Genomic DNA, 17565 nt, shown 5'->3' with positions numbered 1-17565 from the left:
TGATCATTGCTGTATTAAGTTTGATGTTAAAACTTTCTGTGTACAAGTGATCATTGCTGTATTAAGTTTGATGTTAAAACTTTCTGTGTACAAGTGATCATTGCTGTATTAAGTTTGATGTTAAAACTTTCTGTGTACAAGTGATCATTGCTGTATTAAGTTTGATGTTAAAACTTTCTGTGTACAAGTGATCATTGCTGTATTAAGTTTGATGTTAAAACTTTCTGTGTACAAGTGATCATTGCTGTATTAAGTTTGATGTTAAAACTTTCTGTGTACAAGTGATCATTGCTGTATTAAGTTTGATGTTAAAACTTTCTGTGTACAAGTGATCATTGCTGTATTAAGTTTGATGTTAAAACTTTCTGTGTACAAGTGATCATTGCTGTATTAAGTTTGATGTTAAAACTTCTGTGTACTGTATACAAGTGATCATTGCTGTATTAAGTTTGATGTTAAAACTTTCTGTGTACAAGTGATCATTGCTGTATTAAGTTTGATGTTAAAACTTTCTGTGTACAAGTGATCATTGCTGTATTAAGTTTGATGTTAAAACTTTCTGTGTACAAGTGATCATTGCTGTATTAAGTTTGATGTTAAAACTTTCTGTGTACAAGTGATCATTGCTGTATTAAGTTTGATGTTAAACTTTCTGTGTACAAGTGATCATTGCTGTATTAAGTTTGATGTTAAACTTTCTGTGTACAAGTGATCATTGCTGTATTAAGTTTGATGTTAAAACTTTCTGTGTACAAGTGATCATTGCTGTATTAAGTTTGATGTTAAAACTTTCTGTGTACAAGTGATCATTGCTGTATTAAGTTTGATGTTAAAACTTTCTGTGTACAAGTGATCATTGCTGTATTAAGTTTGATGTTAAAACTTTCTGTGTACAAGTGATCATTGCTGTATTAAGTTTGATGTTAAAACTTTCTGTGTACAAGTGATCATTGCTGTATTAAGTTTGATGTTAAAACTTTCTGTGTACAAGTGATCATTGCTGTATTAAGTTTGATGTTAAAACTTTCTGTGTACAAGTGATCATTGCTGTATTAAGTTTGATGTTAAAACTTTCTGTGTACAAGTGATCATTGCTGTATTAAGTTTGATGTTAAAACTTTCTGTGTACAAGTGATCATTGCTGTATTAAGTTTGATGTTAAAACTTTCTGTGTACAAGTGATCATTGCTGTATTAAGTTTGATGTTAAAACTTTCTGTGTACAAGTGATCATTGCTGTATTAAGTTTGATGTTAAAACTTTCTGTGTACAAGTGATCATTGCTGTATTAAGTTTGATGTTAAAACTTTCTGTGTACAAGTGATCATTGCTGTATTAAGTTTGATGTTAAAACTTTCTGTGTACAAGTGATCATTGCTGTATTAAGTTTGATGTTAAAACTTTCTGTGTACAAGTGATCATTGCTGTATTAAGTTTGATGTTAAAACTTTCTGTGTACAAGTGATCATTGCTGTATTAAGTTTGATGTTAAAACTTTCTGTGTACAAGTGATCATTGCTGTATTAAGTTTGATGTTAAAACTTTCTGTGTACAAGTGATCATTGCTGTATTAAGTTTGATGTTAAAACTTTCTGTGTACAAGTGATCATTGCTGTATTAAGTTTGATGTTAAAACTTTCTGTGTACAAGTGATCATTGCTGTATTATGTTTGATGTTAAAACTTTCTGTGTACAAGTGATCATTGCTGTATTATGTTTGATGTTAAAACTTTCTGTGTACAAGTGATCATTGCTGTATTATGTTTGATGTTAAAACTTTGTGTACAAGTGATCATTGCTGTATTATGTTTGATGTTAAAACTTTCTGTGTACAAGTGATCATTGCTGTATTAAGTTTGATGTTAAAACTTTCTGTGTACAAGTGATCATTGCTGTATTATGTTTGATGTTAAAACTTTCTGTGTACAAGTGATCATTGCTGTATTATGTTTGATGTTAAAACTTTCTGTGTACAAGTGATCATTGCTGTATTATGTTTGATGTTAAAGGATGCTGTGTACAAGTGATCATTGCTGTATTAAGTTTGATGTTAAAACTTTCTGTAAAAGCTGATCATTGCAGTATTATGTTTGATAAATTAAAAATTCCAAGCTAAACATATTTGATCATTGCTGTATTAAGTTTGATGTTAAAACTTTCTGTGTACAAGTGATCATTGCTGTATTAAGTTTGATGTTAAAACTTTCTGTGTACAAGTGATCATTGCTATACTAAGTTTGATGTTTTACCACCCAGGGAGATAAGGAATAATAATATTTTGATTACAAGTTAAACAAAAATTTCAAAGGATGCAACAAGAACAATTTATTATGAACTGAACAACTGAGTTACTTAAAGATGCTGATCAGAAGCAGAATATGTTTTAAGATAAATTTTTAAATATCCAAGCTAAACATATTCCTGATGACGAGAAACCCACTTTAAATTAAAATGTATCTCAGAATGGCTGATATGGATATTAACACTTTTAGTGATAACAAGAGAATAACGTTTTCCTTCCTCATCTTCTTCAGGTTAACAAAGACAGAAGATGACCAAGGAAAGTTGAAGCGCTGTTCTCTCCTCATCAATAAAAGTGTTAATACCCACACCAGCCATTCTGAGGTACATTTTAAAACATATTCTATATTTCTATAAAAAGAAAAGTGTAGCTGCAAGTAAAATAAGTTTGATTCACAAAGAGTTTAATAAGAGATAAAATTAAAGAAAAGCATCACACATTTAATAAATTTAAATTGACGTATTACACAAGATTTGGAAGATTATAGAATATCAAGAAAGTTGGTCAGACAGGAAATTAGGACATCCAAAAGGATGTATGAAAAGATTTAGCTGAATACATAAAAGTTAACAGTAAGGATTTTTAGAAGTACATCAGAGGTAAACAAAATGTTAGGATGGGAGTAGAACTCTTGAAGAATGATAAAGAAAGGTTTGTATCTGGTGGTTATGAAATGGATAGGTTATTAAATTTTGATTTTTCTTCAGTTTTTACTAATGAAGCAGTGTTCCTCATTTTGAACAACTGACAGATTATAACAAAGTTGAACAAGAAAATAATCATACATTCTGAGATTGTTAAACTAAAGTTGGAAGTTTAAATATAATATTTAATATTTTCCCAAGAGTTTTAAAAGAGGTGAAAAATTGGATATGTGAGCCACTTGCTACAATTGTTTTTTGTAAGTCCTTGAATAGTGGAAAAGTACCAACAGATTGTAAATTAGTTAATGTCTCTCCTGTCTTAAAAAAAGTTAACAGAAATTGTCCCAATATTTATAGGCCTATTAGTTTTACATTGGTTGTGGGAAAAGTTTTAGAAAGTCATTTAAAAGATGATTTTGCAAAGTCATTTAACAAAGTTCAGAATTTTAATGGATAACCAACATGGTTTCACTAGAGAAAAATCTTTTCTTATAAATCTTTTGACAATTTTTAGAAAGATAACTACTTATGTGGATGAGGGTAAAAAGAGTAAATTTAATGTATCGAGATCTTCAGACAGTATTTGATGTAATTAAAGACAAAGAAGTTGAAACATGAAAGACAGAAGCATTTCAACTGTAATAAAAATATTCTAAAAAGAAAAAGAGAAAGAATAAGACACCAATATAAGAACACAATTAAAAAGGAATAAGTAACTGTTTAAAACTTCAGACACCTTAAACAGTAAGAAAAACTGAAAGAGACAGATCTTGATAAATAAAAATGTTTTATGATAATGTTCTCATTGTATGCTGTGATCCTTAATATTTCTGCAATATTATGGTAAAGGAATTGAAGTTAGAAAGAAACTAACAAACCACAAGAACTTTGATTGCAAAATAAGATAGAAATAAAAAACAAATCAGTTAAATTACGAAAGTCCTAGTATAAGTGATTATACAGTTATGCTCCATCAGTTGATAAACATTGGAAAAATCTCCATGTTGTCTGCAAGTTGTTACCCCCAGTTAATAATTAATATTGATGATGTAAATAAAACTGGTTATGAAAATACCTTCAAAGCTTAAGAAAGAAATAGAGAGAAAATTAATGACTTATTAAATGCTAGACCACAAAGTTATTATTTATGATGAAAAACCAAAAACTCATTTTTTTTATCAATCACAGAAAACACTGCATTTGGAGTAATATGATGATCTGCAGTGAAAAAATTGTGATATAAATGTAACCAGGCATTATGATTGGTGGTTTTAAGAACAGGAACGATTTTTATACACTTTAAAATTTTGAAAGTACTTTTTTAGCTTGTTAGAAGAATTTAACTAGTAATCTACCCAAATTTTGTTAAATCAAAATATAAACATGTTTATAAATATAAGTGAACACAAAGTTTACCTGCAGTTCTTTATAAACTTTGTTTCTCTTCATCAAGTATGTTAGATGTTTTCCTAAAAATTGTTTAACTATTCTTCTAAAAATAAAATTAAAAACGCCAAGTTTCGCTCTGATCCTAAAGTCAATGGCTTTAATATTTTGCTAAATCTGCTCATCGCTACAGATCGTTTATTTTACGACCGTCCTCAATCTTACCCATACGTGCGTATTTTCAATTTCAAATATCACCTAAAATAAACAAATGGTTGTTGAACAGTCCCTCCTTTTAATTTAGAAATGTTAGTTAAAATTGGTAGAGATTTTATGCTAGGCCTAAATATGCAAATCTGTATGCGTAATAAATTACTAAGAAAAAAAAAATAGAATGAAAAAACAAGAGTTTTATCTCACTTTTTGTCAAACCAACCATTAAAATGCCAACAATCCAGTAAAATAAATATGTTGATTAACTTAATGCTAATAATAATCATACGTATAGATATACTCGCCCAAATGAAACGAACCTCGATGTTAAGACTGCGGTAACCGGTACGAAAAGATGTCCCGCGGGAACATGAGTGTGAATTCTTCATGCGAAAAGGAATACGTCTTTATTCACTGTGTATGTCAAATAAACCCTTTGCCCGTGACTCACTCAATTCAGGTGCATATAGTTAAATATCAGCAAAAAAAATGTTTAAAATGCAACAGATGGATAACGTTTTTATAACTGTGAAATTACAGTTCATCTCTTTATATTTCATTTAGTTTTAACGTTATTTTACTGCAACTTGCGAATACCGCTACGCTCACTGTGCCAAGTTTCTACAGCTATATTATTTCAAAATTATATTTTACACACAAATTACAGAAATATTGAATAAATGAAGTTTGACTCCATTAAGATCTATTGTTGTTCGTCTTAATAAGAAAGTATTTATAGGAAATCAAAGGGGTCAATGTATGAACAGTCGTTTTGAAATTTCGAAAAATCTACACTCACATTCACTAACGGATATGGCTGACATAATGTTATCGAAATATTACACTTATCTTCCAGTAAAAAACGTAGAGGTCTAAAGGAAAGATACAATGTTAAGAAATAAAATAGACCTAATACTTATGTCTTATGACAAACATGAGTAATTGTAAATTATAATTACACTTCACTAGCTTCGAAAAAATTTTAATGTACGTAAAAGTAATGTTATAATAAGCAAGGTGAAATATCTACACAAATACTATATAGCACACCCTAATTATTAGAGTGCATGTACGTATATCCGATCTAAAAAATATTTGAAATTTTCTGTGTTCTAGTCTGTGATATCTTAATTTTTTTTTTTTAATAATGTGCTAAATGTAACTCAGGTTGTTACTTTCTATAGAGAATAAGAGTACACATCTCAGGAAGTCACCCAGTATTTTTAGTAACAGGTAAGTATTATATTCACTTTATCTCTCTAGGAGAAAGAGGTCTAATGCACCTGACCCTCCTGGGTATTCCACATAATCACCCAAATACCCACACAAAGAAAGCTCACTTTATCTCCTGTAAAGATATGCTGTACAGGACTACTTTATGCCTGTCGTATCGAGCGGTGATATTTCCGCATTCCGGTTCTTCCTTTTCGAGCGGACAGATACACAGAGAATGCGCATCGTGAACGTGTGATATAATCAGTAGGTCAGGTAAAATTGTTTATTCGTTGAGGTATATGGGATTGACCTCGACAGAATGATAAATGGCAAAAAAAAAGCAACTCAAGGAAGACTACGTTGTCCACTTGTTTTGTGAAAACTACATATATTCAAAATAACTGATAAATATAGAACAATGATATAGTAACATGAAAAGGTAGAAAGAAATTATAATCTTATACACCACAAATGGAATTTTGTAAATTTTCGAGAGTTCCACTTATATTTGACGACAGCAACATATTTCTGATTTTGAAAGCATTTAGCCGTGTGTCACCCTTTCCCATACTATTCCATAAACCGAAACCAATCTTCAAAAGTACTCTTAGGCAATGGCGTAACTATAAAATATGCCACCCCTACATAAAAAGTAAATAGTCGCCCCCCGAAAATTTATTTCCTTATAATTGTAGTTATGATTCTGGCCCCTTATGGCTCCAGATTCTCCCCGTTAATTGCGAGGGCTGACTGAACATACTTACATTGCTGCCCTCAGGGTACATAGGGAATGACAAAGAGGTTTATTTTCGGATTTGACCGAATGAAACTCCATACATGGTCCATGCACTGTTCTGTTTGTCTCTACCAAACTGTTCTGAGCATTCTGACCTAGCTTCCCATTTCCTAGGGGCTCCTGTATCTTCTATTTGCAATAAATAAACTTGGTATTCCAGAACTTGTTTAATTTCGAAGTATAAATTCAAAGGCGATCAAATTCAATATACACGTTTATCAATGTGTGTTATTGGGTTATATTACATTCAGAGAATTCGTTACTCGTCGGCAACCATGAACACAAGTTAACCAAAGAAAAATAAACTAGACTTATATCGCAGTGAAAAGTATTAAACAAACTGTTGATGTCAAAGTGCTTTGTATTCACTTTGAAGAAAATATATACCCTAGATAAGTGAAGTAAAGGAAAAGTGTCATTGGCCACTATTCAGTTTTTCATATTATGTAGCCACATAACAGCAGGTATAATGCATGAACTCAGTATTTCGAAAATTGTTTAACCTTGAACTCTTAGTTCAAGAAGGTCCACTGCAATCTGTTTATTTTTATTTTCCTGCAGTTATACGAGAGCTATCTGCGCTAGCTGTCTCTGAGTTAATGGTGTAAGACAGCTAGTCATCACCACTCATAGCCAACTCTTGGGCTACTCTTTTACCAACGAAAAGTGGGATTGAATTGACCGTAACCTTATAACGTCCCCAGGCTGAAAGGGCTAGCATGTTTGATGTGACGGGGTTTCGAATCCTCGACCCTCAGATTAAAAGTTGAGCGCCCTGACCATATGACCATGCAGAGGCCCCACTTCAATCTATACTACATTAACGTGTGTTATTGAGTTACACCAGTTTGGGGAACTCCACTCCTCATCAGTCACCCTGAACACAACTTAATAATTAGAAACAAACGAGAATTTCCAATGCACTTGATTAAAATTATGCTAATTCAAAAACATGCCTAGTTCATAGTCGCTCAGTTTCCGAAAAACGAGATAATTGTGGGTCTAGTACGTGGAAGAGAAGATGTAGTGATTTATTTCATATTTTATAAAACAGGCAGATTACGATATTCAAGTCGAAAGAAAATGAAAACGTTTTTTTTCAATATGGCTGGAAAATGACAGCTGATGGTTTAGTGATAATTACCAGACGACTGTAAATAAATATGTAGGTAACACTTGTAGTTTATAACGGAAAAAATTGAAGACGTTTCGTTGAGTGAAGAGAAATGAAAACATTCCTCAGATTCTCACACCTAAATATGTTGTTTGTAGTTAAGCACAAAGCTAAACAATGAGCTGTTTGTGCCCTGCCCACAACAAGTATCGAAAGCCGGTTTCTACCGGTTAAGTCCGCAGACATACTGCTTAACCACTGCGGTGTCATAAATACTTGCCACTGAATGTACGGTTGTAATTTAGTTTAGGAAACATAAACATTGGGATAACACTTAACTGCTGACTGTGCGAAAATAAAAAATGAATTGAAAACAATTAAATAAACCCCCAAAAAATCAAAGTTAAATTTATGTACGAAAATAAACAGATGAACTAAATAAAAACAAAACTTTATAGCAGAGCCAAAGCCAACCAAAAATCGACATATTAATAAAACAATTCAAAATATAAAGTATTACAATGCAAGAAATAAAAGTCGGTTTGTTCTGAATTTCATGCAAAGCTGCACGAGGGCTATCTGTCCCCCTAATTTAGCAGTGTAAGACTAGAAGGAAGGTACACAGTCATCAATGCTCACCGCCAACTCTTGGGCTACTCTTTTACCAACTAATAATAGGATTGCGTATAACATATCACGCCCCAACGGCTGAAAGGGTGAGCATGTTTGGTGTGATGGGGATTCGAATCGTGACCCTCAGATTGCGAGTCAAGCGTTCTAATCACCTGTCCATCGAGAAAGAAAGAAAAACTTCAAAAACAAATATAGGATAAAAATATCAAAGAAGATTGTTGTTGTTTTGAATTGAGCACAAAGCTACACAATGGGCTATCTGTGCTCTGCCCACCACGGGTATCGAAACTCGGTTTTTAGCGTTGTAAGTCCGCAGACATACCGCTGAGCCACTGGGAGGCATCAAAGAAGAAACCAGATAATAAATTATATGAAACATTTACAACATGACATAAAACTACACAAAATAAAATAATCAATTAAAATACAAAAATATAAAATAGAAAGTAGACATCAAACACAAATCAAACAAATTTTAAAATATTGTGGGAAACACATATATAAAATAAACTCTTCTGAACAAAACTATAAAGCTAGAATGTATAAATATCTATGAAGTTATTTCATACATTGCATAAAAAAATCAAATAAGTGAAGAAAGACTGAAATGGAGAGGAATATATCAATTTACAGACAGAAAGTCCTTCCTGCTGGATCAGTGGTTGGTGATCTTCAGGTTTCTTCTCTACTGGCTTTTTTCTATGGTCCTAAATACTGGTTGCTCACTCTCTCTTTTGTTATTTTCTTTGATAATAAACTTTCAGTTGATCATACACACCTTTGACTTGGTTTAGCAATGGCCCACTTCTTGCTTTACTTTCCGACTCAAATTGCTCCAGAACTGCGGCTTAGGGCTCTGCAAGCAGTTCCTTGGTTTTGACTTGACCAACTACTGACAAAGAAACGGTTGCAGTTCCGGAGTTCACGGTGTGCTCAGCCGAAGTCAAGGCATGAATTAGTTCTAATCTCTCTTTGGAGATTTTCTGTTTCTTCGTCGAGCGGGCCATTTTTGCTGTGCGGGAATCCTTCTGTGGATAATGAGGGATCTCGTCTGTGATCCTCTCACTCATCAGCTCGGCAGAAATATGCCTGGGCTGTGAACCTCTTGGTGATGTACCTCATTTATATGGTGATGATGTCCCTGACAATAAGTGCTAGGAGGTTCAAAGAGGTTCTAATTCACTCTTTGATTATGTTGGCTTGATCCTGTTTTAATAGAGAAAAAGAGGCACCTGGATTACTGAAAGAAGATGTAACAGGGAATGTACACAAAGCCTGTATAACCCATTTACAATCTGCCCCTGATTTGTTTGTTTGTTTTTTAATTTTGCCCGAAGGTTATTGTTTATTTTGAATTTCGCACAAAGCTACTCGAGGGCTATCTGTGCTAGCCGTCCCTAATTTAGCAGTGTAAGACTAGAGGGAAAGCAGCTAGTTATCACCACCAACCGCCAACTCTTGGGCTACTCTTTTACCAACGAATAGTGGGATTGACCGTCACATTATAACTCCCCCACGACTGAAAGGGCGAGTATGTTTGATGTGACGGGGATTCGAACCCGCAACCATCAGATTACGAGTCGAACGCCTTAACACGCTTGGCCATGCCGGGCCAATTTGCTTTTGAAGAAAAGGGGTCCATTTTTATAAAGCGTTCAAGTCATAAGGTTTTTATTCATTTCTATCAAAACTTCTTAAACTAATGTTCTTGCTGACATTCTGGATATACAACATTGGAAAAGTCATAAAAAAATACAAGGAGCCCAAGAACTACTTATCGACTCTTCTAACATCTGCTCTTTGACGGGGGTGGTTATGTGAAACACTGTGTAACTATCGGACAGGATGTCATCCCCCTAGTGTTAGGTAACATGATTTGGGCAGAATAACAGTCTAATGGTTAATCTGTTCAACTAACGTGAGATGGATTGATATCCATGTTTTATCGATTATTCTAAAGCCTTTGACAAAGTGAGACATGGTGACCTATTCGACATGTTGTCAGACCTGAACATCGATGCTAAAGATCTAAGAATCCTTAGAAACCTTTGCTGGCAGCAAATGGCAGCTATCAAATCTGAAAATGAATTGAGTGAATATAGACCAATTGAAAGAGGGGTGAGGCAGGGATGTGTATTTTCACCAGATCTTTTAAACTTATACAGCGAAATAATCTTACGAAACATCAATGAACATCAGGGAGTCAAAGTAGGCGGATGCAATATCAACAACTTGCGCTACGCTGATGACACAGTCCTCATTGCGGACTCCGAACGAAATCTACAGACTCTCCTCACAACAACAGTAGACGAGAGTGAAGAAAAAGGCTTGCAGTTAAATGCAAAGAAAACAGAGTGCATGGTTATCTCAAAACAATCAATTACACCTACATGTAGCATAACCGGCAAGGACGTGAGAATAAAACAAGTCGAAAGCTTCAAATATCTTGGATATACTATAACATCAAATGCAAAGAGTGACACAGAAATAAAGAAAAGAATTGCAATGTCCAAGGATACTTTCAATAAAATGAAGTCCTTATTCACAAACAGGAACATAACAAATGTCACTAAAATTAACACCTTGAAATCACATGTATTGTCTGTTATCTTATATGGCTGTGAGAGCTGGACACTGAACAAAGATACAGAGAAGAGATTAGAAGCTGCTGAAATGTGGTTCCTTAGAAGGATGCTACACATATCATGGACGGAAAGAAAAACAAATGTGGAAGTCATGGAACTGGCAGGATACAAAAGGTCCCTCATGAAAACTATAAGAAAGAGACAAATGGAATTTCTAGGACACATCTGTAGGAAGAATGGGATCGAGAAACAGATGCTATGTGGAAAAATAGAAGGGAGGAAAAGCAGAGGGTGTCAAAGAACTAAATATATCGACAGTCTCAATAACTATGTCACCAAGAACTCAATGAGCAACATCGAGTTGATAAGGAGGATTGACAACAGAGAAGTCTGGCATGCCATGGTCGTCGATGTCTGCCGCAGATTTGACACATGAAGAAGAAGAAGAACGTGAGATACCGAAAACAGTATTTATGAAAAATCAAAACATTTTTACACTTATTCTTATATGCACAGTAATCTTATTAAAATCAGTGATATAAACAAGTGAAAGATTAAATTATCTCATCACAGGAAACATGGAATAAACAAGAAATCTAAATTCTGGTTAAAGTCGTTTAATATTGGTACCTGCTAACTTGGCAGATGCTTGTTTTATGTTTCAATCAAGCAATAAAAGTCCTTCGTAGTATTTATCAACAGAGGCCATCTACTCCTCCAGCTGTCCTTTAGTATCATATCTTATGCACCCGTTCTCCCCTTAGGGCCCGGCATGGCCAGGTGGTTAAGGCACTCGACTCGTAATCCCAGGGTCGCGGGGTTCGAATCCCCGTCGCATCAAACATGCTCGCCCTTTCAGCCGTGGGGTCGTTATAATATGACGGTCAATCCCACTATTCGTTGGTAAAAGACTAGCCCAAGAGTTGGCAGTGAGTGGGGATGACTAGCCGTCTTCCCTCTTGTCTTACATTGCAAAATTATGGACGGCTAGCGCAGATAGCCCTCGTGTAGCTTTGCGCGAAATTAAAAAAAAAAAACAACAGCCAAAGAAAACATTATTTGACAAAATAAACTGACACCAACTAAACCTCACACCCAAGGTAGGCCTCTGGGTTTACCAAGCCAAGTAGTAAGTATGCAAGTTAAGTTCTTCAACTCAATACTACCGTGCACATTTAAATCTAAAACGTTCTATGATGAGATCGATAGAAACTTAGAGGTTTACAGAAAATGTACAGAAGAACAACAACAAATATTTCTACTGAACAGATGAATGGAATGAAAACTATGACTAGTGTTATAGTCCAAGTAGAAAACCAAATAAAGCAATGACGTCAGGCTGGGCAACATATTTGGAGACAGATCGAGAGTTTGGGTTCCATTGTATGATGACCCGGCATGGCCAGGTGGTTAAGGCGCTGGACTCGTAATCCGAGGGTTGCTGGTTCAAATCCCTGTCACATCAAATATGCTCGCCCTTTCAGCCGTGGGGGCGTTATAAAGTTACAACCAATCCCACTATTTGTTGGTAAAAGAGTAGCCCAAAAGTTGGCATTGGATGGTGATGACTAGCTGCCTTCCCTCTAGTCTTATACTGCTAAATTTGGGACGCATTTTACGCATCGAAAGAGTTACACATGTATGACGACAAGCTGGCCTGGCATGGCCTAGCGCGTAAAGGCGTGCGCTTCGTAATCTGAGGGTCGCGCCCGAGTCGCGCCAAAACATGCTCGCCCTCCCAGCCGTGGGGGCGTTATAATGTGACGGTCAATCCCACTATTCGTTGGTAAAAGAGTAGCCCAAGAGTTAACGGTGGGTGGTGATGGCTAGCTGCCTTCCCTCTAGTCTTACACTGCTAAATTAGGGACGGCTAGCACAGATAGCCCTCGAGTAGCTTTGTGCGAAATTCCCAAATAAACAAGACACAACACGGAAAGCCCATTGTGCAGCTTGTGCTAAAAAATAAACAAAGCAAAAGATTTGTATATTGTACACAGGTGTAATGTTTGTCTTGCTGATGAAACGAAAGAAACAAGACACAGTGTCGAAAAGTTTTATTAGCTTAAATGATAGCTTTTTTATAAATGGAAACTTTTTTTTCTATTGTTAAATCTACTCCAAATAAAAATACTGATAAAAGAAAATTAAAAAATTAAATAGTTGAATAGTATTCAATTTTGAATTATCACAGACTCACCAACTGGAAGTAAGCTGCTACAAATATTGTACTTCCATTGTGAAGACGAACAGAAATTCTGTGAAGCCAGAGCATAAAAAAAACGTGAATAATACACATTTTCCCGTGAATCGAACCCAGAATTTCAGTGTTGTAAGTCCGTACATTTACAATTGTTTCGCTTGGGGACTCTTTTGGATGGAAACAACATATGTTCGAGTTTTGATCAAATTTATTTATTTTATATCTCCGTAATTAAAACACGTAATGAGTTCTTTGATAATTTATGGTTTTCATATGTTACTGATTAACAGTCATATTCAGACATATTGCGTTTCATGTAATAATTTTACTTTAAAATGCTGTAGTCTATTTTCCTGAGACATATATAAAATTATAGTTTAATATAACCGCACAAATCTCGTTTGTTTTATTTATTTCAGTATACTTTCAATAACTGTAACATAACAATGTTCTAATTTTGTCACTCTAATGTTCTGTTACAGAATACATAAACACCCTTTCAGCTAAGAGAACGTTACAAAGTTATTGTTGATCTCACTATTCGTTGGTAAAAGGGTTGTCCAAACGTTGGCGGTAGGTGGTGATGTCTAAGTGTCATCCCTCTAATATTTCACTACTACATTGGGGACAGTTAGTGCAGACAGTTCTCTTGTAGCTTTGCGCGAAATTGGAAATAAATCAGATGAAACTGTTATAGATCTATCTGTATCGCGATAAATTTATTGTTTCAAGTTACTGGTTACCGAATTTCACGAGATGCTAAAGATAAACTTCCACCACTTATAGTTCTTGTTTTATTTTAAATTTGAATAGAAGAATGGGAAGGGGAGGTGATCTACAGTGTCGAAGTACTAATTTTGTAGGCTACATTTTAAAATAGTTTCGGGGTGATCCAACTGACCATTTTATTCTATTACAACCCAGTTTTTTCCCTTCTCTAACTCAACAAAGCAGAGACTACCTGTTAAACCGGTCTTAATTTACTAGGTTTTGAAATGACTAAAACTAATCAACTCCAGGCTGCTGAAACATAGTGTCACGAAATACCTGTGGAGCAGAAATTAGGTGTTTTATTTTTGCCATAACGAATGATATAATTATATCCGCGAACCTAACAGACAGTTCAGTGCTGCATACATATAACTCGTTTTCTATACAAGTAATTAAATGCAGCATTATAAATTATCCAACCAGTTGAACGAAATACTACTTTTATTTATTATACAATAATCGTTACTTCTTTTATGTTTATATTTATAGGATTTAGAAGCAGTTTTGTTTAAATAAGAAAAATGACTGGCACATTTCTTCGTTGTTTGAATATATTTATTTTAACCCTTATTTCGCGGGAATGTTGTAGGTAGCAGCATTAATTGATAACGGCCGTCGTTTTAGGGTTAAACTCTCTTGAGAATAAATAAACCTTGAAAACTGTACAGTTCAGTTTATAAACTTTATGCCAAGGCGGTTTTGGAAATAACTGTTATAGAACAAGTTATAGTTTTGAAACATGCAATTACGTATGATTATAAACATCTGCAGTGTGGCATGTTCTAGACCAACAGCCTTTGTTATTCTCTTTAATGCAAAGCTATACAATTCGGTTAACTCCATTCTCTCCACCAGGACAATCGAACCTCAGAGTTTAATGTTGTAAATCCGTAGACTTACCGCAAGTCTATCAGGAAGACGTCCTGAACATACGAAAGATAACCGGTTTAGAGAGAGAGAAAAAAAAATGTTTGAAGTTAAACGACTATAGTAAATACTAAACAGTTAACACTACATTTATGGATGATATCACCACGTGATGCACAAATTAAAATGTACTGGAATATTATGTTGTTAATTTTAAGAAGCAATAGTGAAAAATAAATTGTTGTAAACTTGTAGATAACCAAGAATGACTGTTGAAAAAAGAAAAGAAAATGGCTCGGCATGGCCAGGAGGTTAAGGTGTTCGATTCCTAATCTGAGGGTTACGGGTTCAAATCCCCGTTGCATCAAATATGCTCGCCCTTTCAGCCGTGGGGGCGTTATAATGTGACGTTCAATCCCACTACTCGTTGGTAAAAGAATAGACCAAGAGTTGGCAATGGGTGATGATGACTAGCTGCCTTCCTTCTAGTTTTACACTGCTAAATTAGGGACGGCTAACGCAGATAGGCCTTGTGTAGCTTTGCACGAAATTTAAAAGAAACCCATCTGTTCTTCATTACTTTTGAAATATTACCAAAAAAAAAAAAAATCACTACCGTGTAATATTTAGTTAACAGTGAGTTTTAGTGTTAGGGTTTGTATAAATCTGAATTGTAAATGCAACAAATATATATTTATTCTTCTGAATTATACATAACTTCTTATAATCTTTCAATTCCATATAATCTGGAGTTATTAATTCACGGTATGTTTTTCAAAGAAAGGCACTATAAAAACTACCAGTTCAATAATATTGATCGACTGAAAAAAATAGAATTATGAGTCTTGTTCTTGAAATCAAGAATCATTTAATGTAACATATTAAACGTCATTCCAGATATTTGGAAATCAGAGTGTGAAGATTACCAGATAGCATAATCAAAGTACAAATAATTAAAAAACATCTGTGTGAATTTTCATTTTACACCATAAATTTAGTTAAGAATCCATGCAGTAAAAAGTAAATTGAAAACAGAAATATTTCAGTATAATATCTAGAAACAACTGTAAAGAAAATAGAAACTTTACTGGGGCCTCTATCATGACTAAAGATAAGGTAGATTCTACTAATGTACCAAATTTTGAAACATAAGATCTCTTGCATAACTTCTTTTAAAATTTTTATAATTATCACCAAAAATTATTTGTTTTTATGCTATTGGTTTAGAGATTTAAAGGAGTTTAAAAAACATCTATATGAATAACAGCTGTACTTTACCAACAGAAGAAGGTAGGAAGTGTTCGTTTGTATTAGAACATAGCCACAATGTGACTGTCTGCTGTGTCCACCGCAGGGAATCAAACCCTGGATGTTAGCGTTGTAAGTATGTATATTTACCGTTGTCCTGTTGGGAGATGGTTGAAAATGCGATTGCATTTATTTTAATACTATAATAATCTGCTGATTAATTGGAAGTTTGAACATTAGTTGTTATGCGAACGTGCAACATTCTTATTTCCATATATTAGCGTCTAGATTACACGTGCTTCTATTTAGATAAACAGAAAATAAACATTTGATATTACCAGTCCCTTGGTTGTGAAAAAAGAATAAAGCACAATAAATTACGTATCGACTCTAAATAAGATCAGTGATGTTCTTTTCAGTTATATTTCAAACAGGAACATCAATATCTGATAAATAAATTTAAAAGTATCTTCTAGAACATTTACACGTCAACTTATAACTTTCCGTTGACTCTTACCAGGTGCAGGGATGGATGAATGTTTCCTACAACATCCATACAGCACAAAGTAGAATTATACAATCCTTTTGACATTAGACAGAAGGTTTATACAGTATGCCATCATCACATGCTGCATACATTATTGACTGTTAGGGCGAATAACTCTAATTCATACTAATTGGTACAAGTATCTGTATCATTCTTCGAGATTGGTTCTCTTTCTTCAGGGAATGGACACAGGCACAGAGCTAAAATGATGCAAGCTTTTCGTCATAATCATATGTAACCTTCACTTTAGTAAAAGAATTAGCACATATTCCAGTTACAACAATTCTCTCTTTCTTATTTCAGGATCTTCCACATCCTAAGGATAAGATAGAGGTAGCTCTAATAACAATGTATAAATGTAAAAACCAAAAACTGTATCAGTAGTGAGATAAAATTTACCTTTTTACCAGTGACTTGATTTATTTAAAATATGATGAATGGTTGGAGTGATCATACGAAACGCTCTTTGAGAAACTACTGTATTGTGACCAATGAATTTTAACGATACCTCAAACCATTTCTGTAATCGGCCAGCAAAACGATCTCTGTATGTAACGAAGTCACATGAATCACTAAACAAGTAAAATTTATTCATATTGTGGTTTATAAACTAAATATTCAATGGAGATTTGTAAACTTCAAGTGGTTATATTGGGTGGGTCATAAATAATACAACTTTCTGTGGTTGTCACAAGTAGTTGTGGTGTTTTAAGTTAAACTGAGATAATTTACAACGGGAGATATGTTTGCTTAACAGAAGATTCGGCAAGGTATTTATCACGAAGTAGTACTGAATCTTTGAATAAACAAGACTGAAATAGAAAGAGGCTGGACACAAAGTAATGTAGAAAGAAAAATATATATTAATATTCAAAACGCACAATGTGTGTGTGACTGTGTTTGCTTTTACTGTACTGTTATCTTTACTCAGCAGCTGACGTCCGATTTATTTAGAACGACTATTGTTCTCATTCAAGCTTAGCCTTAAGACCTTCCACTGATGTACAGCATGATAGCCATTTCATCCACGAGCAAAATAGGTGTA

At 34.2% G+C, this 17565-nt stretch overlaps 1 protein-coding gene across 14 annotated transcripts in view; it reads right to left on the bottom strand.

Annotated features, from left to right (window-relative positions):
* Positions 1-5603, bottom strand: part of LOC143224885 (alpha-1,3-mannosyl-glycoprotein 2-beta-N-acetylglucosaminyltransferase-like) — a 32178-nt gene extending 26575 nt beyond the window's left edge. For 2 of the 14 annotated variants that reach the window (XR_013013498.1, XM_076453311.1), the window contains exon 1: positions 4865-5368. The gene's annotated coding sequence lies outside the window, so the exon portion shown is untranslated. Of the gene's footprint in view, positions 1-4361; positions 4592-4751 lie in introns of those variants that run through there. The other 12 variants (XM_076453310.1, XM_076453316.1, XR_013013500.1 and 9 more) reach the window with 11 other exon arrangements.
* Between the last annotated feature and the right edge of the window lie 11962 nt (positions 5604-17565).

The sequence above is a fragment of the Tachypleus tridentatus genome, chromosome 9 (assembly GCF_004210375.1).
Source record: "Tachypleus tridentatus isolate NWPU-2018 chromosome 9, ASM421037v1, whole genome shotgun sequence".
Classification (NCBI taxonomy): Eukaryota; Metazoa; Arthropoda; class Merostomata; order Xiphosura; family Limulidae; genus Tachypleus; species Tachypleus tridentatus.
This window is presented reverse-complemented; position numbering and strand designations above follow the sequence as displayed.